Here is a 26,029-nt window from a genome sequence, read left to right on the forward strand (position 1 = left end):
CATTTGTTCGTACTGTAAGTAAATTCAAATTCTTTGTGGAAAGAAGAGAGGAAAAAGTAAATTATGGACTTACGAATTTCATCTCTTAAAAAGTAAATTTCCTAAGGTGTATCATATAATCACACGTTATAATGAATTTATTTAACATATTTGCTTTCTTCTTAATGCCTGGTTCAGTTCTTTTGAACTAAGGTTTGCATCACAATTTATTGGAAAAAGCTCAGATTTATAGTCAGAAGTCTCCCGCCTTCAAATCCTGGCTGCTCGTCTGATTCTAGGAAAGTCATTTGACGTCTAGAGTCCTACAACACCCACCTAATGATGTTTTTGTGAGGCTCAAAGGCTTGGAATATGTGTGTTTAATAAGCTTATTGAACGAATGGCTAATAAGCAAATAAAGATGGGGCAGGGACTCCATTTAAAAATGGGCAGAAATCAAAACTACAGGGATTTTTTTTTTCTGAAGAGATTAAAAGTATTTTGCTAATAATTTTCTCTTGGCCAGGATGTGATTTAAAAAGTGAGAGCTGAATCATATAAAACCATATAAGCATTAATAAAATCGTTAGAGTACATGAAATCTTCAACAGGAGAGATGGTAGAATTAGATGAGAAGATGGCCTACACATAAGTCCCTGAGGAGTTCTAACATAAACTCAGAGGGAAATAAGCCAGCAAAAGTAGACCAAACGGGACAAAGGAGGTGAAGACATCTAGAATGACCAGCAGGCTTCTTGCTTGCACTTCTGTGTTGTGCCATTCTCTGAGGTAGGAGACCCTGGAGGAGGGCCAATTTTAGGACAGATGATTATGAGTTGGGTACAGAACATGTTGAGTTTGAGTTTCCTATAAGATATCTACATGGGAATGCTGAATATGCAGTTGAGCACACAAGTCTAGAAATCTGTAGAGTTGTCTGAGCTGAGAAGTAGTGCTCAGAAAAACAAAAAGAAACTATGAATCTGTTATAAAATTGCAAGTCATTTTAATTAGTAAGGGAGAGGGCAGCAGTTTTTTAATATGATTTGAGTACATATCCTTCCTTAAATATTAAATAGCTTAATGGCAGGGAGTACAGATGATTTATTTTGTGTACCCCACAGTACTTACTTTGCTCATGGTATGCATTCAATTCTTATTTATTGAATTAAACTAAATTGACTTAAGGGATTATTTTATAAAGCAGACTGTTCTGTGTGAGTCAAGGATTGTGAATTATTGGAGTTGGAGTTAAGTAATCAAAGATTAGTGGTACTCAGGGAGGATGTGACACACGCCAAGAACCAGAGTGTGGTTTCCTGAAAGTAAGCAGCTGTCAGTCTGGCAAATCAGTCAGGTCTGTGCAGGTTTGCCACAAGTAGGGCACAGCACATCTTGCATAAAATGCAGGTGCAAAATGTGCTGAGAGGAGAGGATCATAACTTTACAACATAACTATGGACTTCACGTCAGTGGGCAGAAAACTTGTAGTCATTTTCACTATATCACCATTCAACTAAAATTAAAACAACTATTATACTTCATTATAAAATAAGGTGGCTTTATGTAGATATACTGTTTTTCAAAGTATTTCTTCCATGAGAAGTGTAATAAGCCCACATACTTGACCTTATTTACAAAACCAGATTCCTACAGATTCTTTAGTGCCATAAATAATGAAGAGCAGTCTTTTTCCTCCACTTCATCTAAATGGTTGATTGATAACTTAATGGGCATTTCATTTCAAAAGAATTGCACCACAGTGGTTAAATCAGAACTGCAAAGAGAAATATCATCCAAGTCACTGATTTGACAAAAAGCACAGTGTATAAAACAAGAAGCTATTATTGTACAAAACAATAAACAACTCCTAAGCATTGTTATATGAGTGGCATTTTCATAGCTTTTTTAAAAATTGTAATATTCATAAATACTGTTAACTTTGCTGTGAGACAAAATCTCATTATAGACCTTAGTAAGAAATTAATGATAAAGAGTTAACTTTATTATTTTTTATTTTTTTAATATTTATTTATTTTTTTTGAGAGACAAGATCGAGAGTGTTCAGGGTGGTATGGCCATAGACTATTTTTTTTTTGAGAGAGACAGAGACAGAATGCAAGTGGGTTGGGGCAGAGAGAGAGGGAGACACGGAATCTGAAACAGGCTCCAAGCTCTGAGCTGTCAGCATAGAGCCCAACGCAGCGCTTGAACTCACAAGCTGTGAGATCATGACCTGAGCTGAAGTTGGACGCTCAACCGACTGAGCCACCCAAGCGCCCCATAAAGAGTTAACTTTAAAGGCAAATTAATTCTAACAAGAATGGTTTTTATATTTGCATAGTTCTATTAGACATAACTGCCATGTTTATCTCTTCAAATTTAATACGGAAAAGAAATATAACAGCATAAGAAAGTAGAATTTCCAAATTTTCATAAAGTTATACTTTTGTAGCCTAGGTACAAACTTAAAACTTCTATCCTAAATCTGATTTGTTTGTTCTTCTAATGTTCAATACTCGTTAGTTAACATATAGTGTAATATTAGTTTCAGGAGTAGAATTTAGTGATTTATCACTTACATATGACACCCAGTGCTCATCCCAACAAGTGCCCTCCTTAATGCCCATCACCCATTTAGCCCATCTCCCCACCCACCACCCCTCCATCAACACTCAGTTTTTTCTCTCTAGTTAAAGTCTCTTATGGTTTGCCTCCCTCTCTTTTTTTTTTCTTTCCCCTATGTTCATCTGCTGTTTCTTAAATTCCACATATAAGTGAAATCGTATGGTATTTGTCCTTCTCTGACTTATTTCACTTAGCATAATACACTCTAATTCCACCCATGTCATTGCAAATGGCAAGATTTTATTCTTTTAAAATCTGATGTAAAAGAGGTATTCATGAAGTCATAAATATTGATGATTCTTTTAAGAATTGATGATTGCTTTCAAGCAACCAGAACATCAGCCTTCAGTGATAGAACTCGTCCTTTTAACAATCTGTCTTCATCTACTTGGTGCTTTAGATTCCGACTAGTGCCTCTAATTTTGTAACATCTTTGCCTTTCTTGGTTTTGTTTTTAAAGAAAGTGTGACTTGCTTAATACATAAGGGTTACAATTCCAATCAGGATCTCTATTTTATTTCTTTTGTTTTATGAATAAAAAGGTGTATTATAGTATAAACCCACTTTTGTACTTAGATGTATGGGTGAGAGCATTTGGAATTATGAAAACAGGTTAACCTTAAAAAGAAATAGCAATACTTCTAACCTCTAAGGAAGGAGAAGTTAGATGAGTGGGAAAGATCTGGAACAATAAATATGAAGAATTAGATTAACAGCAAGAGGAGGCTGAAAGGATTTGAGAGTATGGAAGGAGCACTGGGGGAACACTGAAACGATGTGGTTTTATAACAAGGCATACCACAATTTTTACCATAACACTTAGCCAAGAAGGAACAGGGAAATTGGAGGTTACTGAAAGTCAGGCAGTGGAAGAGAACATGGGATTATGAATTCATAGTTGAAATGGTAGGCTGTGGGTTCTAAACTGCAAGGAGAAAATAAAATCCAAAAGGACTAAATCTGTAACCCAGAGGCTTTTACAATTTATAATTGCTTCTTTCTTAATATTTGTTTTCACGTATTTGTTTATCACCGTATGATACCGTTGTTGGTGTTTTGCAACTGTGAGACTCCTGCCCTTAAAAGAAAGTAGCAACATCTTTAAAAAAAAAAAAAAAGTCTTTCTTCTGAGAGGCTGAGTGGGATAGTAGAGTGGATTGAGTGAAACAGAATTCCAGCATTTTGAGGTAAAGGGAGGCTTTTCAGTCTCAAATCCCTCTGAAACTGACTCCCACCTTATTTCTGTCATTGTTCTTCCTTCATTTTTGTCTCTTCATAATTATATTCATGCAAAAATTATGTTATTTATAAGTGATAATTAGAGTACATTCTACTACGTTAGAAGTTCGTTGTTCATTCTACTAAGATAAGATGATTGCAGGGGGGAATAAAACGTGGTTATTTTCTGTCCCAAACTGAGTATAGTTAGAAAAATGAAACCCAAAAAATCTTCCTCTAAAGTATTCTATGTGTTTAGTCTTTATGCCAGTTTATGCTGCTTTTCTTTTATATGGGGTAGGGGCACTGATGGAATTAAGAATTAGAGATTGGTTTGGCATTTATTTTTTTTAAAAAAACACAAATTTTAAATCCTGGTCAAATAGTAAGTATCACACTTGAAACCAGGTGTTATACTGTAGAGTGAGCCAAAGGTAAACATCACAAAACCATTTTTAAATAATTTAACATTTTTGCTGAATGTAAATGAATCCAGACAAGTGTAACTGTTTGAATCGCTGTTAAAAATTGGTATATTAAGACAAATAGAATGCGAATAATTACAAGATTGGTTTTGTATTTATTAAAAAAAGCATATAGTGCAGAGCTTTAGAACACGGGCTTCAGAGCAGAATGCGCAAATGTATGTGTTCACTCCACCAGTTACTAGGTAATATTGATGAAATCACATAATCTTTCTTCCTCAGTTTCCTCTGTTTTGAAGATCAAAGTACTTTAAAATACTGCACAGCACATAATATTCGGTAAATGTTAAGATTTTTTAAATTAATAAGTATGTTGTAAAATTCATTAAAAACTTCACTTGAACATTATTCAGTTGTTGTTTATAGGTCTTTTATTTGTCTACATAAGGCATCCCTACATAGGGCCACCCTTTGAGATGAAGAGGAATAAAAAGCAACAATGAGTCGTTGCAGGTGATTAAATGCTGAAGTAAAGATGTTTTTCATAACCACAGAATCAGTTTATACCACGTCAGTGCTATACACAACTATTGTATTATATAACAAGACAAAAGCAATTAAACACACCATGTCATTTTTTTTTCAAACTATATTTGAAAGCAGTGTCTTTATAATTGTTTTTGTTGTTGGTTTTGGTTTTATGCCAACTCTGATTTAAATTTTTTTTTACCAAATTAACCTTTTTTGAACTAAATGCCAAACACTTTGCCACTCTTTTTTTTTTTAATTTACATCCACGTTATTTAGTATATAGTGCAACAATGACTTCAGGAGTAGATTTCTTAATGCCCCTTACCCATTTAGATCATCCCCCCTTCCACAATCCCTCCAGCAACCCTCTGTTTGTTCTCCATATTTAAGAGTCTCTTATGTTTTGTTTCCCCCACCCCATTTTTATATTATTTTTGCTTCCCTTCCCTTGTGTTCCTCTGTTCTGTGTCTTAAAGTCCTCATATGAGTGAAGCCATATGATATTTGTCTTTCTCTGACTAATTTTGCTTAGCATAATACCCTCCAGTTCCACCCATGTAGTTGCAAATGGCAAGATTTCATTCTTTTTGATTGCCAAGCAATACTCCATTGTATACATATATACCACATCTTCTTTATCCATTCATCCATCGATGGACATTTGGGCTCTTTCCATACTTTGGCTATTGTTGATAGTGCTGCTATAAACATTAGGGTGCATGTGCCCCTTCAAAACAGCATACCTGTATCCCTTGGATAAATACCTAGTAGTGCAATTACTAGGTCATAGGGTAGTTCTATTTTTAATTTTTTGAGGAACCTCCACACTGTCTTCCAGAGTGGCTGCACCAGCTTGCATTCCCACCAGTAGTGCAAAAAAGATCCTCTTTCTCTGCATCCTCGCCAACATCTGTTGTTGCCTGAGTTGTTAATGTTAGCCGTTCTGACAGGTGTGAGGTGGTATCTCATTGTGGTTTTGATTTGTATTTCCCTGATGAGTGATGTTGAGCATTTTTTCATGTGTTGGTTGGCCATCTGGATGTCTTCTTTGGAGAAGTGTCTATTCATGTCTTTTGCCCATTTCTTCACTGGATTATTTGTGGTTTGGGGTGTCGAGTTTGATAAGTCCTTTATAGAGTTTGGATACTAACCCTTTTTCTGATCTGTCCTTTGCAAATATCTTCTCCCATTCCGTCAGTTGCCTTTTAGTTTTGCTGAATGTTTCCTTCACTGTGCAGAAAGAAGCTTTTTTATTTTGATGTTTCCCTTGCCTCTGGAGACATGTTGAATAAGAAGTTGCTGTGGGCAAGATCAAAGAGGTTTTTGCCTGCTTTCTCCTCAAGGATTTTGAAGGCTTCCTGTCTTACATTGAGGTCTTTCATCCATTTTGACTTTATTTTTGTGTCTGGTGTAACAAAGTGGTCCAGGTTCATTTTTCTGCATGTCGCTGTCCAGTTTTCCCAGCACCACTTGCTGAAGAGACTGTCTTTATTCCATTGGATATTCTTTCCTGCTTTGTCAAAGATTAGTTGGCCATATGTTTGTGGGCCATTTGTGGGTTCTCTATTCTGTTCCACTGATCTGAGAGTCTGTTTTTGTGCCAGTACCATACTGTATTGTTGATCACAGCTTTATTGTACAGCTTGAAGTCCGTGATTGTGATGCCTCCTGCTTTGGTTTTCATTTTCAAGATAGCTTTGGCTATTTGGGGTCTTTTCTGGTTCCATACAAATTTTAGGATTGTTTGTTCTAGCTCTGTGAAGAACGCTGTTGTTATTTTGATAGGGATTGCATTGAATATGTAGATTGCTTCGGGTAGTACTGACATTTTGACAATCTTTGTTCTTCCTACTCAGGAGCATGGAATATTTTTCCATTTTTTTTTGTGTGTCTTCTTCAATTTCAACATTTTGCCACTCTTAAACATATCATATTTTGCCTTAAATATACTTGTTTTTATATAAATGTCTACCTCCTTACTAAACTTTTAGCTTCTTAAAGATATAGTCTTATTTATCTAATACATTACAGGCATCAGAAACATGTTTGTTGAATTGGATTGGTTCCATAAATAAAAGTGTTTTTACAAAAAAAAATAATTATAAATGTTATATTGAATATATATGATAACTTAAGTTTTACTCTTATATGTATTTGGTATGTTTTCTTCTTTGCTTATGATTTTCTTTCTGGGCTGCCAGGAATTTAATATGGGGAGTAGGAAGAAGGTGATTATTTTAATGCTCAGAGTATTCTTGATTTACTTTTCACATTTCTACATCTTTTACAAACTTTTCCAGGAGCTTATAAATACTAATAAAAAAAGTATTTTAATTATGCTAAAATTACTTTTAAAAACAGATTTGGGTATGACATTTAATATATTGATAACAACTAAGGGAAAAACAGAACTATTCTGAGATTTGAAAATCTGGTTAATTTTCCTAAGGCTTAATTTAAAAAATGAGTTAAGTCAACTAAAGTACTTGCTAGACTCTCCTGAACAACAACAACAACAAAAAAAAAAAAAATGAAAGTTGCCTCTTTAATGTTGGGTGTGAAAGGAACTGAGAAAGGGGGGAAAAAGAAACTCATTGTTTTTTTTATTTAAACTTTAAATATAACTAAAAAAAAACTTTTCTTAGTGTTAGTAGAAGAACTATTTGATGAAATAGATCCTCAAAAGTTGAGCTTTTATACTCAGAATTTGACATGACAGGACATATGAAAAATAATAAACACTCTTCAAAGGCTTAAGGTCCCAGGACTGATTAAAAAAAAATAGCTATCCACCATTCAGGATCATCCAATTCACTGTTACAGGAATTGTACCTCATTTCATCATCAAAAATAATTAATGTCCAGAAACAACCAAGGCAGAACTTCCAAAACAATGAAGTAAGGAACTCAGGAGGCTTTTCTACCAGCAAAACAACAATTTAACTGATGAAAATTACTTAAAAACTGCAATCATTCAGTCTTTGGGAGTTATTCTAAGTGTATACAGCAAACCAAGAAACATTCATTAGGGAAAATCTACTAAATATCAGAACAGTGAGTTTTTGTGGCATTTGAGCCACAACCCAATCCATTACCTCTCTCTCGTTGCCTCCCCTTCACAGTGTTGTGTTATAGAAGCTACAACCCAAGCATGTGTAGCCAAAAAGCCAACAAGAAGATGAAGTTTCCTCTCTCCCTAACTCCTAGCCTAGAGCTGCAGTTTGATCACGAAGGAGTAGGCCTCTGGTGTTTCTCATCCCCATCCACCCACCCCCACCACCTCCATGTTTTAGGATTTCTGTTCCACATGGGCATGGCTGAGAAGACCACTCCCCTTTTCCCCAACCAGCCCCTACTCTAGCAGAGCAAGCTGAGAATACTGCAGCCCAATTGCCCTGCCCTAACTCACCATGGGGTAGAGGTTCCACACAAAGTAGGGCAAGCCAAGACCAGAGCTGCTCCCCACTTCCATGCCAACTTATAGAGCAGGGTTGTAATTGGGAAAAGAGGGTCTGTGTCCCCAGTTCTAGTGCATTGGTGCAGGTGTTCTACCCGGGGGTAAAGGCAGATCATAAGAGTAAAGAGCTCCATAGATCTGAGTAAGAGAACTCTTTGTAAGAAGAAGTGTAGAATTCATGCATGATGGTGTACAATACAGATCTTGATGAAGAGAAATTAAGAGGAGGCTGGTAACCCCATAATGCATCAAAACAACAGAGCAGCCAAAAGTTTTAAAGAAAGAACCAGTGAAAGAGTCAGCCAAGAAGAGCCCTCCTGGCATCATAATCAACTGTGTGATCAGGAACGTAGTGTGCATGTGCAAGGCTACACCCACTTAGGAGCAATCAGAGCAGGATGTGGGGCAGACTTGAAAGCATTCCCCAAGTTGCACACAGACCCATCAACACAGGGCAAAAGCCTCAGAAGAACAAGGGGCTTCAACACAACCTGTGATCAAACACTTATTGAACAATAATAAGCTACTCTGACTCAGGGGTAACTCCTAGGAAGCAAGCCTCCTATGATATCGCAGATATTCCTGGCAGTCTGGAGAACTGTGCAGATGCCCAAGGCTGGGTCATCTTAGGAGCAGAGTGGGAACTTCCAAACTACTAGCCCTGCCTGAATGTGGGGCAAACAAGTAAAATCCCTGAACTAGAATAGCAATGTCCAAGCTACAGATACAGCCAGTAGTAGAGAGTAAAAATCAACTGGCAAAGGAGGCTTAAGTGCAACTTTAACCAATAATTCGCTTATGCTAACCCAAGAGCAACCCCTAAATAATGAGTGAGAAAATATGGTGGGAAAATATAAGTAGGAAAATCAGAGGCTGCACATTGCAGGGGAAAAGACTTTGCAAAATTAGTTCAGCCAAGTCACTAAGCAAATAAACAATCAAGCAAACAACAGCAGTGATACTGATAGTGATACTGATGCTACAACAAATAGTTGTAGTTGAGACATGGAAATAAATAGAAAGGTATGACCCATAAACAGGGGAAAAATAGGAAATAGAAAATGCCTTTTATGGGTCCCAGATGATGTATTTAGCAGACAAAGACTCCAAAGCAATATTATAAATACATTCAAAGAACCAAAGGAAACCATGCCTAAAGAATGAAAGTATAATGACAGTGCCTCATCATATAGAGAATATTAAGAGAATTTTTTTAATTAAATGGAAATTCTGGAGTTGAAAAGTATAATAAACCAAATGAAAATTATTTGAACTGGAAGAAGATAAAAATCAGTGAATTTGAAGATAGATCAATAGATATTATACAAGCTGAAGAACAGAAAGAAAAAGCAATTAAAAAAATGAGCACAGCTTAAGAGAATTGGAGGACATGATTAAGCACACCAGATAATATAGGTAATGGGAATAACAAGGAGAGGAGAGCAAAAGAGATAGCAAAAATATTCTAAGATACAATAGCCACAAATTTCTCAAATTAATGAAAAACATTAAGCTACACATCCAAGAAATTCAATAAAGTCCAAGTAGAATAAACACAAAGCAGCCCACATCCAGACATATCATGATCGAAATGTTGAAAGACAAAAAGAAAAAGAAGATCTTGAAAGAAATAAGGGAAAATAACTCATCACAATGGAACCCCAGTAAGATTAATAGTTGACTTCTCATCAGAAATATTGGAGAACAGAAGGCAATAGGGCAACACAAAGTGCAGAAAGTAAAAACCTGTCAATGAACAATCTTATATCCAGCAAAACTATCTTTCAGAAATGAAGGTGAAATACATTCCCAAATAAACAAAAACTGAGAATTTTTTGCCAGAAGATCTGTCTTAAAAGAACTATCAGAGGAAGTTATGAGGATGAAAGCATGTAAACCAGAGAATACTATGAATCCACACACACATAAAAACAAAGAGCACTCATAAAGGTAATTATGTAGATAATCCCAAAAGATAGTATAATTGCATATATCTTCTCAACTGATTTAAAAAGAATTGCAAAGAACACTATGTACATAATTGTATTGTTGAGCCTAAAACATACTGAAATGTAGTACACTTGACAATATCAGTGCGAGAGGCAGTTGTATTGTTGTGAGGTCTTGTATTGGAGTGAGGAAATGACACTAAATAGGAATTCAAATCCACAGGAAGAAATGAAGAGAACCAGAAGGGAAAGAGGTTGAGAAGACAGATTATATACCAGCCAAAGAACAAGAGATATTAGAAAAAATATAAATGTTTGTTCTTTTATCTTCTTTTTAGACATGTCCTCACAATTGCTTATGACTAGCAACTGGTCCCTTTTCCATGCTTACAAAAGTTCACTTACAAAGACAAAGGGCAAGATTTATAATAAAAGTTAAGGCATGTTCGTGTGTGTGTGTGTGTGTGTGTGTGTGTGTGTGTGTGTGTTGTAGGGAGGGAGCATACAAGCTAAAATAAGCCTCTTGAACCATTACAGTACATAATCTTGCCAGGTGCTATGGTTAATGCAATAAGGAAAACATTATTCTGGGATTTAATGTTTTAATTAATTAATAAGGTACTATTTATTAGTGTTCCTTGCATATTGATTTCCCTGGCATGCAGTAATTGGGATATTTACTATTATTTGTTTGGTTACATCTTCCCTACTTTCAATATTCATACATCAATGCTCATGGAGAGGAAGTCTCCTCCATTTAAGATGCTATCTTTGTTCTAGTCCCCAAATTTTCTGTCTTATTAAAAAAATTTGGGTTTTGGCTTTATAAATCTCAACTCATACCTTATGGCTAAGCTATAGAAAATCTTTTACATACTGAGTTTTAAAATGGGGATGGTGTTACCTAACTGGTATGGTGCCATAGTTCTGGAATCAGTCCAAAATTTAATCTTGGTTTTTCCATATACTATCTATGTATTATGTATCTCTAGTTGAGTGAGTGGTCTCAAACACATCATAATACACCTACTTCATAGGGTTATTTTTCATTTTAAATGGAAATACATAGGAAACAAGCATAGCAGATGTTTAATACAATGTTTATTACCTTAAGGCTTAAATGTGAGTGGGGAGGATGCAGAGAACAGAGGTTTGTGACCACAATAGAATTTATTTTAGAGGACAGTTAGAAAGTAGGATGAATTAGTACAGTGGTTACATATTATACCTCGTAAAATCTTGTAATCTAGGTGGAAGTGCCTAAAATATGGCAGGCACTGAAAATATAAAAGTTAAGAGGGAAAAACATGATTTTTGCTGTTCTGCTACTTACACACCATTGAGGAAGATAAACATGAATTAGATTATCACACAAACAAAACACAAAATTCATCTGATGTAAGGATAGCTATGTGGTATGATAAGAACATTTAATAAGGAGATTTTTCTAGCAGAGAGGCCCAAACAGACTTTCTTGAGAGCTGAAGAATAAAATAGGAATTAATAGATGAAAAGAAGAAGATAGAACATACTGGGCAGAGGAAATAACTTTTAAAAGCTTTCAGTCAAGCAAGGGAGTATGAGAGACTCAAATTAGGACAGGGAAAGGAAAGTAAAGAAAGTGAAAGAGGGAACAAAGTATAAGATGAGGCTAAGTGAGAAAAGCTAGTAGAATCATGTAGGAAGGATTAGGTAGATTAAGGAGATATTTAGGATTTAGACATAAAAATCAACAGGACATACTGATGAATTGGATGTAGGAAATGAGGAAAGAATTTTTGCAGATCATTCCTAGGTTTCTGGCTTGTAGAAATTAAGGATGGATATCATTCCTGACAGTCTATCTGTTCAATGAATGAAGACCACTTTTGAGGAGGAAAATCATGGGTTTGGCCTTGTATGTGTTGAGTGTTGAAATATATTCAAGGTATTCAAGTGTAAATGTCAAGAAGGTAGTTGAATATATGGCTGTAACGTGCTAAATAATTGACTTATTGGTAGTAAATGTAACTGTAAGATTTGGGTGAGCTTATTTAGGAAATAAAATGTGCAGTGAAGAAAGATGAGGGCTTAGGACCAGAGGTTGAGGACCAACAGCTGGGTTGAGGATGGTGAACTTACAAAGGAGACTGAGAAGGTATAGCCAGAGAGATTAAAGTAGAACCAGGAGAATGTGATGTCCTAAAATGGAAAAGAAGAGAAAAAAGGGTCATTGTGAAGTCTACTTAGGAGTGGAATAAATGAGAGCTGAAAAATGTCTAATTTATTGGTAAGAGTTTATTGGCAACCTTTTCAAGAGCTGTTTTGGTGGTGTAATGGGGACAGAAGCCAGATTGGAATAGGTTGAGATGTGAATGGATGGAGTAATTCTCCAGGGATCTCTTGTACTAAGAGCTTTTGTTTAGGATTGTTTTTTCAAGGATAGTTGTTGTTAAGTAAATAGACTTGGAAGATAGGGATACTGTCTCCTTCTGGAACAGAAAGCAAATTTGTTTGCTGTCCAGTATAATAAAGATAATATCTCCCTCTGGGACAAAGGTTAGACAGGTTTGCCTATAGCCCAAAATAAAAGATGAGAATTCTCAAAGTTCAGAGTTCCTCAGCTGTGATACAAACCCATTGCCTGCAGCATCTACCTGTGCCCCTCTGTATCACCCTATGGGACTTAGGAGGAAAGGGGAACCAGCATCAACATGAAACTCATGCTGCTTCCTGTGCCCTGAAAAATAAAGTCCTTGTCTCTAACCTAAGAGTCTTATGTCTTCTACCAGCATCCATGAAACTGTGATAGGCTAATGTGTTAACCTGTAGGCAGGATAAAATGTCAGTCTCTTATAGTTCTTGACAACCATGAAAAAATGGGAATAAGCCAAGTGAATTGTTTCAAATAGTTGGGCTATGAAAGAGACAAGGCAGAACTAATAGGGGGTGTGGCATGGAGGGAGTCTTTTATTAAGGGGTTAAGATCTAAGCATATACAAATAGTAATGAGGAGCCCTTGAAAGGGAGAGATTGAATATATATGAGACAAAGGATAATGGAAGAGGGATAATCTAGGCTAGGAAAAGATCCTACACATAGGTAAGAGGAATTAGACATAGAAAAAGGAACACTTCCTCATTTCTTTATGAGTAACAAAAGAGAATGGAGAAAGAGGGACATAAACTGAAGTGGCTGTTACATTTAGTATCACAAAGTTAAGGAAGCTCTTTTCTGACTACTTCTCTTTTCCCTGAGAAGTAGGTAGTCAGATAAAATGCTAGAGGAGGGGAATAGAAAAAGAGAGGAGCAGGAGATTTGAAAGAAAGAGGAGGTTTGAAATAGTCTATGGGGAGAGCAGAAAAAAATGAGCTGAGCAGAGAAATGAAGTAGGAGTTCAGGGTATTTTAAGATCTTATTAGGGGCTAATGGTCATAAACTAGTGGTACCAGTATACCCAATAGTATGACTTTCTCTAGCATCCTCAGGTACAGGCAGAGAAAATTGTTAAGCTCCTCTAAAATTAAGATTTTGCCCAATGAGACAATGAAGTTTAAAATGTTATTGAAATTCTGGGCCATAGCACTCAAGCTGAATGAGGATAGAGAAGAAAGGAACAGGCTTAGCTAGTGGATTGAGAGAATTTGTACATCAGTGGACTACAAGCCCAGTGTAGTTGGAAAGAGTCACTGGGAGTAGTTGAATAAACAAGTTGAAAGGGGAAGAAGTTGCGGCAAGAAGATTTAGGAGTTGTATTCATTCATTCACTAGTTCTTTCATCCGTTCAATAAGCCTCGATTCACATAACAGTATGTGCTATCTAAAAATTATTTTCCTCTTGCTTGGTATGCCTCTTGAGATGTGTAAATTTACCTGCCTAGGTATGATTTCCTTGGGTTTACATTATTGAGACTGATCCTTCTTGACAGCAAGGGAAGGCCAACCAAAAGTAGCAAGGAGAAATCAGCATTTTAGTTTTTATACTATATTCTCTGAATGCAGTAAATAACCATTTATCCACTTGTTCTTATGGTAGTTTTTAAAAACAACACTTGGAAAATTATATCTAAAAATTTCTACTTGGATAACCACCATTAATTGCTGTTTTTAACATTATTAATACATTTGTCATGTTAGTTATTGCTAGTAACAGTAAATCCAAGTTTAATGAGGAAATGGCTGAGTACTATAAAAAAGAATACAAGCTTTAGAAGTAACTATCAATACTTACTGTAAAAAAAATGGATATTAAATGCCATAATGAATGTAAAGTGCTTAACACAATATTTAGCATATAGTACACATTCAGTTAATAGTGTCTATTATTTTTATCATGGTCATCATCATCATCATCATCATCTATATTCAAAATTCTTGATTCCAAGTGCAAAAATTTCAACTTCTACTGGATTTTGCAAAATAGGAATTTATTGGCTCATGTAATTAAAAAGACCAAAGGTAGATGCACTAGCTGTATTCAAGTATTGAAACTATATTGACAATATCATTTCCTGGCTTTACTTTATATTGGCTTCATTTATAGAAAGTTTTCCCCTCATGAGAATAAGATGCCCTATATCTTATCAGCTAACCAATAGCGGTGAAAGAAAAAGTGTCTCTTTTTTAATAGTTGCAGCAATGGGGTGCCTGGGTGGCTCAGTTGGTTGGTTATCCTACTTCAGCTCAGGTCATGATCTCACAGCTCGTGAGTTCGAGCCCCACGTCAGGCTCTGTGCTGACAGCTCAGAGCCTGGAGCCTGCTTCGGATTCTGTGTCTCCCACTCTCTCTCTCTCTCCCCTCCTCTGCTCATGCGCTCTCTGTGTGTGGGTCAAAAATAAATAAACATTAAAAAAATAGTTGCAGCAAAAGTCTTAGAGTTGTTCCATTGGCCTATCATTGATTACATGTTTATCCCTTAACTAATCATATGTCCAAGGAAATGGAATATTCTGATTGGTCTGCCTAGACCTGGGGAATGGGGACATCTTCAACCAAACACAGGGACTAAGAGTGGATTGGGGATGGTTTTTCCATAGTTAAGTCAAGGTACTGCTACCAGAAAAAAAGATGTAATAAATACCAAACAGGCAAAATAGCAGATTTCCAATCCTGCACATGTAATCCCGTGCAGTAATACAAATGTAATACTTCAAACAGGAAAAGAGTTGAAAGTGAATTTTAAATTGTCACCCACTCAGCAAAAGCCTGTTTATAGAATGTAGCCTGTGTGCTTCTTAAAGTGAATAAACCGAGGTCCTGCCATACTAATATGCACAGATTGTTCCATAGGTAAGGATGTCCATAGAAAACATCCCACCTCAACTTCTATATAATTAAATTGTCAAAACATTTGAAGAAAAATACAACTGAATTTAATTATCATGAGAAAAATGATCACTAAGCTGTTAATTATCTCCGGCAACATGGTACAATAGAAAGAGAAGTAAACATCACAAAATATAAATCTACCAAAAATATAATAATAATAATAATAATAATAATAATTAATGCATATTGAATGATTAGTGTGTGTATTCTAAAAGCTTTTTATCCATTTCTTCATTTTATTACCGATTCTATAAGGTAAGTATTATGTTCCTTTTATACATGGGGAAACTGAGGGTCAGTGATTAAATAATTTGCCTTGAATGTGTGCAAAGCAACATATGAGTCTGTTCTATTTGCTTCCAAAGCCTGTATTATTGTTAGTAGCCTGATGACTTAACCTCATATTCCTTCTTTCTAAAGTAGGGGATTTCGATTTATTTATCTTTAAGGATACTTACCTCTTAAAACTCCCATGATTTGGGGCACCTAGGTGGCTCAATTGGTTGAGTGACTGACTCTTGCTTTCAGCTCAGCTCATGAACTTACAGTTCGTGGGTTCGAGCCCTGTGTGGGGCTCTGCACTGCCAGGGCAGGGCCTGCTTGGAATTCTTTCTCCCTCTCTCTCTGCCCCTCCCCAGCTCATGCTTCCTCTCTCCCTCTCAAAATAAATAAATTAACTTAAAAATATCCTATGATTATGTAAAGGTTCACCTTTAATTTCCCATCATTAATTTTGTGTATCTTTTAAGAAGGTCTTGAAACAATTTTATCACCTCATTATTTTTTTTAAGTTTATTTATTTTTGAGAGAGAGAGCACGCGCGCACTCAAAAAAGCAGGGAGGGATAGAGAGAAGGAGAGACAGAATCCCAAGCAGGCTGCACACCGTCAGCGCAGAGCCTGTTGTGGGGCTCAAAGCCACGAACCGTGAGATCATGACCTGAGCCGAGATCAAGAATTGGACACTTAACCAGGTACGCCACTGGGGCGCCCCAACCTTTTTATTTTAATGTAAATCTTAAATCATAAAAAATAATGACTATTTTGGTAAAAAAAAAAAAAACACTTCAGTGTGCATGCATATCATAGTACTATTGTACAATCATGAAGGAAACTGCGCTTTTGCCAAATCTTTCATCAGGACCTCACATACAAAGAAAAAATATGCCAAATACACAAAGTGACTAATGTTAGAAGAGAGGGAAAAGCACCGCCTGAATTTCTGCACTGGTGTACCATTTTATGTATGGAGTGTTTTGTTTGGTTGATTTTTGTGTTTTGTTGTTGCTGTTGTTGCCTTATTGCAGTTCTGCCAAGTATATCTCTGCATTCTTGCTTGGACTCTTTTTCCACATTTGTTTTTTTGCTTGTTTTCTTTAGCCAAGACAGCAGAAGAGATGATTTATTGTACATGTGTTACATTCAGCCACAAATGAAAACAGAATTAGTCCCGAAAGTCACAGACAGGTCCAGGGCAAAGAACAAAAACAGACTGTTTTGATATGAGCGAGGCAGGTCTCTCTAAGGTGGCCATTACAATCAAGGGCATGCATGGTCTAGATCCATTGAATCAAGCTCTAGAAAGTAGGCATGTAGTCCAACAATTGGTTCCAAGGTCTCTGGCCTCTAGCTTTCCTTATTTCTGCTCCTGTGACTCCGTGGGACCACAGGATAGTGGTTTACTTGGACCTCTGCCTCATCTTTCTCCTTTTACGCTTCAGCCTGTGCATTCGCTTCTTCCTCCACTTGGCTCTCACAGCATGGAGGTTTCCGAGAAGATCATGCTAAGGCCGAGAGGTTTGTTTCCACATTTGAGTCTGAATTCTAGTCAATACTGAAAAAGCCATGAAAAATCCACTTAGCTGTTGCAAATAGCTTTGTCTTGTTTAAATTTTTATGTAAGATAAAAATAAAAATTTGAGTAGTTTTTTTGCTTGGTAAACTCACTGTAAACTGAGAAAAGATATAAAGCAAAAAGAGATGCTGGTGTTCCTTTCAGTTTGTTAAATGTACTCATTCTGTGAAAAATGAAAACGTGTTACATGGTTTTTCTTTTTTCAGACTTCAAATATGTAAAATTTCTCTGCCAAATAAGCAGCATTAGACAGATGCTAGCTATCAATAATATAATAATAACTAGAAGGAGTGTAGTATAGGGATTCATGGTGAGGGAATATAGTATAGTTAATAATTAATTACTCTTAATGGAGTAAGAGTGTCTGGATTCATATCACAGCTCCTTCATTCACTAAGAATAAGTCAATGACCAGACATTTAATACCTGTGAAATTTAGTTTCCTTATCTGCAAATGAGGAAAAATAATAACGCCTCCACAGTTTGTAGAAAGATCAAACAAGATAATGCTTGTAAAGCACAGTGCCTGGCACACAGTAGGCACTTAGTGTGAGCTTTTCTATACCATTAATAATACTGCCACTACTACTATTACTCTGAAAATTATAAGCATGTGAGAGGAAGTCAAGGACTCAAGAACTCATCTGTTTATATTACTCTCTACTATTAAAATACAATGGTTTGGCTAGCAGCTACTATATCTTGTAATCTAGTCTAGAATTTATTTATAAATATTTGAACAAATTCACAACTGTACTCATGGAGGAATAAAATATTTGATGTTACATGTAAGTTTTGTTTATTTTGTGTGGGTATTTTATAATATTTTGTTATTATAAAATATTTCTATGGTTAATTCAACAAATATTTATTATTAATAGGCCAGTCACAATACAATATACTAAATACTAATGTAAAAATTTATAAGACATGGCCTTTCCCTTCCTATCAAAGCTAGTGACAGGAAATGGATATACAAAGAAATAATTTTATAATAAAATATTGTGGTAGGCAGAATAATGCCTCCCAAAGATGTCCATATCTTAATCCTTAGAATTTGTGAATATGATAACTCACATGGCAAAAGAGATTCTGCAGGTGTGATTAAATTTAAGGACCTTGAGATGGGGAGATTATTCTGGATTGTCCCATTGGGCTCGACCTGATCACATGGGTCCTTAAAAGCAGAGAACCTTTCCCTACTGAGATCAGAGAGAAAAGTTAACTACAGAAGAATGGTCAGAAAAACTGCAACATTGCTAGTTTTGAAGATGCAGGAAGGGGGTCGAAGCCAAGGAATATGGATAGCCTTTAGGAGCTGGTAAAGGTAGGCAACTAGATTCTCTCCTAGAACCTCTAGAAAGAAATGCAGTCCTGCTGAGATTAAACTACAGAACTATAAGTTGATAAGTTTTTGTTGTTTTAAGCCACTAAGTTTATAGCAATTTCATATATATATATATATATCTTTATATATACTTATTTATTTATTATTTATTTATTTATTTCATATATATATTTCTTTTATATTTATTTTTTTATTTTTTTATTTTTTATTTATTTTCTGTGAGACAGAGCACAAGCAGGGGAGGGGCAGATAGAGAAGGAGGCACAGAATCTGAAGCAGGGCAGGCTCCAAGCTCCAAGCAAGTGTTCAGCACAGAGCCCGATGTGGGGCTAGAATCCACGAACCATGAGATCATGACCTGAGCTGTCACTTAGCCGACTGAGCCAGCCAGGCGCCCCTACAGTAATTTCTTATAGCAGCAATAGAAAACTAATACAAACACAATAAATTGTCTTTATTTAAGGATTATATGTGAACAAATAGAAAATAGAATCATTTTCCAAATTTGTGTCAGAAGAGCTAAGGAGATATTTCCAAGAATACCTACAAAAGTCATTGTTCCAAAGTGGATCACATGCGCTTTCCAAAGCCAGCTTATGGTAGAGGGAAGTTTATTACTCTTAGACTTATTATCACTGGAGCTGTAGGTGGGGTATGCCTCACCTGAGGAATACGGGCTGGAATAAGGTTCTAAGAAGAAAGAAGAAAGAGGATGCTTAATAATATTCAAAACAGAAATACTAACCTATTTAAATCTATACTATACTATAGTACTATATATAGTATATATATAGTATACTATATATATATATAGTACTATATAGTACTATAGTACTATACTATACTAACCATTAGAATCTATACATTGCTTTGAAATTAATAAAATAAAAATAATTTGGAAAATAAAGATCATATTTTATTTGTCAAGAAGTGAGAAAGGTAGAAAATCTATCAAGATATTGCTCTAATGCTTGCCAGACACATGATCAATTTTCTCCATTTATTCAACAAATATGTATTGAGCTCCTTCTATGTGCTGCTATTCCCAAGACAGCCCCTGCTGTATACTAATATTAGAGGACATCTATCAATGGCCAGCAAAAAACAGATATTGTCCCTATCTTCATGCACAGTGATAGAGACATTCATCAAATAATCACACACACACATTTACACTGATTCAGAATACATTGAAGGAACATTATATAGTGCTATGAGACTGAGTTGAAGCTTAAGCTGAGACTAAATGAAGAGCAGGCATTAACTGAGCAAAGAAGGGAGGGAAGAGTGTGGTAGGCAGAGAAAACAGCAAGTACAAATACGTGGCAGGCAAAAGCACAGCCTGTTTAGGGGCGCCTAGGTAGCTCAGTTGATGAAGCGTCTGACTTCGGCTCAGGTCATGATCTCATAGTTCATGGGTTCAAGCCCCACATCGGGCTCTGTACTGACAGCTCAGAGCCTGGAGCCTGCTTCAGATTCTGTGTCTCCATCTCTCTCTGCCCCTCCCCTGCTCACACTCTATCTCTCTCTCAAAAAATAAACATTAAAAAAAAAAAAAAAAGCATAGCCTGTTCAAGAAGTTAAAGACCCATGTGGCTGAAACAGAGAAAGACAAAAGGAGGCTGATGACAGGACGAGGCCAGAGACCCAGAGAGAAGCCAGACTAAGCAGGGCCTCATAGATCATGTTAAAAAGTCTGGTCTTTATCCTAAAAGCCGGAGGGGGGGGGGGGGGGGGGCGGGGTGGTAATTGTATTTGCCATTTAAAAGGATCACTTTGGCTGTGGTGTGGTAAATAGCTTATAGGGGAGCTAAAGAATATGTGCAAGAGCAGTTAGGAAACTTGGAATAGTCAAGGCAAGAGATTTTAGTAGATTATTTTGGGATTACAGCAGCAGATGGAATAGCAATATATACAATAAGGAAGTATTTAGAAGGTAAAATAAAAAGGGTATATGTTGATGAGCTTGCTGTAGGGGGGAGGACGAGGGAGGAGTCATGAATGCCTCAGGTTTCTCACAAATCATCCAGACAGTGTAAGTTCTATTGTAAATAAGAATTTGTAAAAATTACTGAATTGAATTTACTTTTGATATCTGTATGAAACAGACCAGAAAAAGCAAAATTCTGTTCCTTGTTGTGGTGGTTTTGTAACCTTACATGTATTTCATTTTATCTACCATATCCACTACTCAAATCATAATATATTTCTTTCTTCATACAATTTTCCTAATTTTAATGTATCGTAGTAATTCTATGTAACTAACCCAACTTACCAGTTTTGTAAGCTTAAAAAAAAATCATTAAATCTGCTAATTGATGGAAAGAAGGGAGAGATCAAACTAATCAATTATAACCATGCAGGTCTTTATCTCAACTACTGAATCTACAGTGGAGTACTGATGGCAACTCCTACTTGACCTCAGGAACCAACTGTTAAATTCTCAGGAACGTTGTAAGCTAGCTGTTAAGGAGCTTGAAAGTGAGCGCAGCAGGAGCACTAGCTACAGAAACTGGAAAACACTACACAACTGGCAAACAATTCAAATTAGAAATCCACCTACCCCAACTCCCATCCCCCCACAAGGCCTTATGAAACATTTACCAGCACACCAATGTTTGTACCTCTTAGAATTGTGGTATTTGAGATGGGTATTCTGGATATAGAAAATACTGTGATGAGATTGACTATAATCTCACTGATTTAAAAATGGTGCAGGAGGGGGGCGCCTGGGTGGCTTAGTTGGTTGAGCATCCGACGTTGGCTCAGGTCATTGAGCCTGGAGCCTGCTTCAGATTCTTTGTCTCCCTCTCTCTCTGCCCCTCCCCGGCTCACACTCACTCTCTCAAAAAATAAATAAACATTTAAAAAAAAAAAAAAAAGCATAGCCTATTTGAACTCACAGCTGGTGAGTTCAAGCCCCACGTCGGGCTCTGTGCTGACAGCTCAGCCTGGAACCTGCTTCTGATTCTGTGTCTCCCTCTCTCTCTGCCCCTGACCCACTCACATTCTGTCTCTGTCTCTCTCTCTGTCTCTCTCTCTTTCAAAAATAAATAAGCATTGGGGCACCTGGGTGGCTCAGTCGGTTAAGCGTCCGACTTCAGCTCAGGTCACGATCTCGCGGTCCGTGAGTTCGAGCCCCGCGTCGGGCTCTGGGCTGATGGCTCAGAGCCTGGAGCCTGTTTCAGATTCTGTGTCTCCCTCTCCCTGCCCCTCCCCCGTTCATGCTCTGTCTCTCTCTGTCTCAAAAATAAATAAATGTTAAAAAAAAATTTTTTTTAATAAATAAATAAGCATTTAAAAAATAAAAATAAAAATGCTGGGTGGCTAAGTCAGTTAAGCCTCTGACTCTTGATTTCAGCTCAGGATCTTGCAGTCGGTCGGTTGGTCATAAGATCGGGCCTGGTTCGGGCTCCACTGGGTGTCAGCCCACTTAAGATTCTCTCTCTCCCTCTCCTTCTGTCTTTCCCGTGAGACTGTATGTGTACTCTCTCAAAAAAACAAATAAATAAAATATGCTGCCTATTTTCCACATTCTTAAATGTTTTTCCTTTAGGATTGTTTGAAACCCATCTAATTCATTGCTGAATATCTTGGATGTTTCCACAGAACTTCATTTGTGAAGATATGCCACTTTAAGCATTCTTCTAATTTTTATTTTTTTCTCTCCTTTAGATTGCCCAGATTAAGAAGTGCTGCAGTAAAGTGGCAAAATTTTAGTAATTATTGAATCTGGCTCTAGATGTATAGGAGATCAGAGTACTATTTTTCTCTAATTTTGTGTGTGCTTGACGTTTTTCATATTAAAATCAGAAGCAGGCTGCAGCAGCCACATCTCACCCAACCCAGTCCATACTGGATCTTTCACTTCCTGTCCCAATCCCAACAGGTATTCTCAGGATCTGAGCTGATGTGATCCATTGCTGCCTCCCCATCTGGCCTCTAGGAGTTAACTAATTCCTTATTTTGATTTAAATCTTGCAACACCTACTTCTTCCCTGAAAAACCCACAAGCAGTCTGTAGAAAAATTTAAAGTAAATCTTCAGAAAGAACCATACCAGATTAGGGTAATTTCTTTGTACTACAACCGCAAAAATACTGAAAAAAAAAGTCTTAAAAATCTTCAGTAACCACAGAAAACCCCAAAGTACAACGAGTTCACAGATTAAAAGAAATTGGAAAAAGTAAAAAAGAAAACAAAAAACTTTAATAGAAAGTGAAAAAGAGGCCAGAAATGCTATCAACAATGCAAGACACTGTAGGAGTAGAGAGAAGTGGGGGACCAGAAAAATTATAAACTAAATCAAGTAGTCTTCAAGTTCTGTCCTAAAGAAAAGAAGGGCTTGATCTCAGGCAAGAGCGAGACTTTTTTTTTCTTTTATAATATAGTATATTATTTATGGAACACAAAACAATATGAGAAGCTGAGAAACATAAAATTCACCTAGTCACAGCACATCAGTGAAGAAAAAACTAACTTCGAAATCAAACACAAAGAATAAAGAAAGTTTAACAAATAAATTATAATTCAAGAGAAAATTACCAGTAACAAAGGGGATTATCCATTGTATGGATTAGAAAACTAAAGCTCCTGAAAGTGATTTGGTCAAGGTCATTCAGTTTAAGTGTTGGAGCCTGGATTTGAACTCCCTGGATGTCTCCACAGTATTTTGTTTTTCCCACTCTTTTTTTTTGATAGAAATGAAAGTCCAAAACTGACTTTAGGGGAACCTGGGTGGCTCAGTTGGTTGAGCATCCAACTCTTGATTTCAACTCAGGTCATGGTCTCACGGTTTGTGAGTTCCAGCCTCCCATCGGGCTCTGAGCTGACAGTGCCAAGCCTGCTTAAGATCTTCTTTCTCCTTCTCTCTCCCCATCTCCCCCACTTGTGCTGTCTCTCATAAACATTTTTTTAAAAAGCTGATTTTTAAATTACATATAAATATAATTTAAAAATAACTCTGGCTTAAAATTAAAATATAGACTTAACAATGATGCCCCAATAAGTCTCATTTTTCTACTGCTTCATCAAGGACACTCTGTGTTCTACATAAATTACTGTTATGTAGGGAAAGATCACTTAAAGTCATATCAAGAATCATTTTATCTGCTATTGCAAATAAAAATTAGATTTTTTTCACTCCCTCCCTCCTTAAATATATATATATATATTTATTTATTTATTTATTTATTTATTTATTTATTTAATGTTCTAGAGATAGAGAGTGTGCAGGCGAGAGAGAGAGAGAGAGAGAGAGAGAGAGAGAATCTCAAGCAGGAGGCTCCACACTCCATGTGGAGTATGACATAAGGCTCAATCCCACAACCGTGGGATCATGACCTGAGCTAAAATCAAGAGTCAGACACCCAACTGACTGAGTCACCCAGGTTTCCCTTAAGTATATACTTTAAATTGTATATATAGACTTGATAATAAGGCATTTTTAATGAAAAAATATTTTTATATATTGACGACTGAAATGATCAAGCTTTGGTTTCTACTAAAGGAATCTAAGTTTGAGTCATATATTTGAAGAGTGCCTCAAAACTTACTCAAATTCACTGGCTTTGTTTGGCAGATGACTTTTGTCTTTTAAGTTTACTTTCCTCTGGCATAGACAGCATACTTAATGGTATTTAATATTTACTTTTTATTGTGTCAAACCCTATACCTAAAGACTTTTTGTTATATAAATAATTCTCCATCTTGCACCTGCTATGAGCTAGTAGGTATTCAGTAAATAATTATTGATTTGAATCATGACTCCTAAGTGCAACTAGATTCAATAAATTATGATGACACCTATATCTCCTACATGACATAGTTTTTCTTTTGTGACTGTATTAGGGTCTAGTGAGGAGAAATTATATCAGTGATTTTAACAAAGATAATTTAATTTAAATAATTGTTAATCAGGCATTGAAGAAGAGAAAAGGCAAAAGAGAACAATAAGGCGGTGATTTTCTCTGACGGTGGTCAACAGATCAGCATCATAAGCATCAACTGGAAACTTGTCAGAAATGCAGGTTCTCAGACTCCAAACCCTGGCCCCTGGTGATAGGCCCAACAATCTGTGCTTTCACAAGCCCTCCAGGGGATTATCAAACATGCTAAAATTTAAAAACCATGGAGGTAACAACAGCCAGCACTCCAAAGGCCTGGGCAGTAAAGAAAAGATGTGGAATTACTAAAACTGAGAAGATTGGGGAAAGGCTCAGTGGAGCTAAAACTCAGGCTTTCAAAAACCCATCACTACTTGCCTGGTACTGATGTCTGTACACTCAGAGGAGGGACCCTATCAACCTAAGAATGGGATATCTGAGGAGTAGGCACCCACAGATTTGATATAGTGTCTCAAGAAGGCACATGGAGATTAATTCTACAAGTGTTGGGAAATCCCCAAATTTTGACATCAGTGGCTGCTACAGAAGAAATTACTACTACCAGAGTGAAAAACTGTTGCTAAAGCAAAACAGCACCAACAAACCCATTAGAAGAAAAAAGAACAAATCCCTTCTTCCTTCTTCAGCTGTGCAATGTCCCATTAGTCCCTCTCTTGGCAGAGACTAACAAGGAGGCAAAAATGTTTGTAGAATTCCAAGGATTGGTTTTAAACTGAGGACGGTAACTCAATAACAGGCATGAAGGCCTTAATTATAGTAAGACTGAGAGGTAATAGAAGTAGTAAACATTTTTTGAAAATATTAAACATTTTTTGGCATGTATATGGAGTACACATAGATATTTTCTTGGGAGTTGGCTTCCAGGTGGACTTTCAGACTTCTTGTACAAATGTATTCCAATTTGAAAACTTTGTCTCTTCTGATGGGATTAATAAGAGGCACTTAGGATGTTCGTAGAATTTGGACAAGAGAGTATGCAAGGCCCTACACTGAGGTCTCCTTAGCTAGGACTAAGAATGAAAGATCACAGCAGTACGGCTGAGGATTGCTCAATGGTAGCAATAAGACTTGCTCAAGTCAGCTGAGTCTAGGTTCCTTAAAGTCTTAGTGTCAAGGGAATGGACTAAACAGCTTACTTACACAAGACAAAGCAATCTGAGGCCCTGCCTCAAAACAGGAGATTGGTAGAAAGGTTATTTTGAAATCATGGTAAATGATAAAGGCAGTACAAACATGATTCCTCATTTAGGGACCTGTCTTTTATAATCCCAGGAAACTAGAAAATGAAGGGAAATGAATCAGCTCCCTCCTTAATCTTATAAATCAGTGTTCTGGTAGTTGAGGGTCCAATGTTAATTCTACAGAAATCAATAAATTAGTGCTTTCCATATTCTTGAGAGTGGGCACACTCACAGTTGTTTTATATG

General features: G+C 36.5%; 1 protein-coding gene across 1 annotated transcript in view; it reads left to right on the plus strand.

Annotated features, from left to right (window-relative positions):
- Window positions 1-26,029, plus strand: part of FAM241A (family with sequence similarity 241 member A) — a 46,403-nt gene that overhangs the window by 14,633 nt on the left and 5,741 nt on the right. The gene's annotated exons all lie outside the window — the stretch shown is intronic.

Source organism: Panthera uncia, chromosome B1 (genome assembly GCF_023721935.1).
Source record: "Panthera uncia isolate 11264 chromosome B1, Puncia_PCG_1.0, whole genome shotgun sequence".
NCBI classification, from domain to species: Eukaryota; Metazoa; Chordata; class Mammalia; order Carnivora; family Felidae; genus Panthera; species Panthera uncia.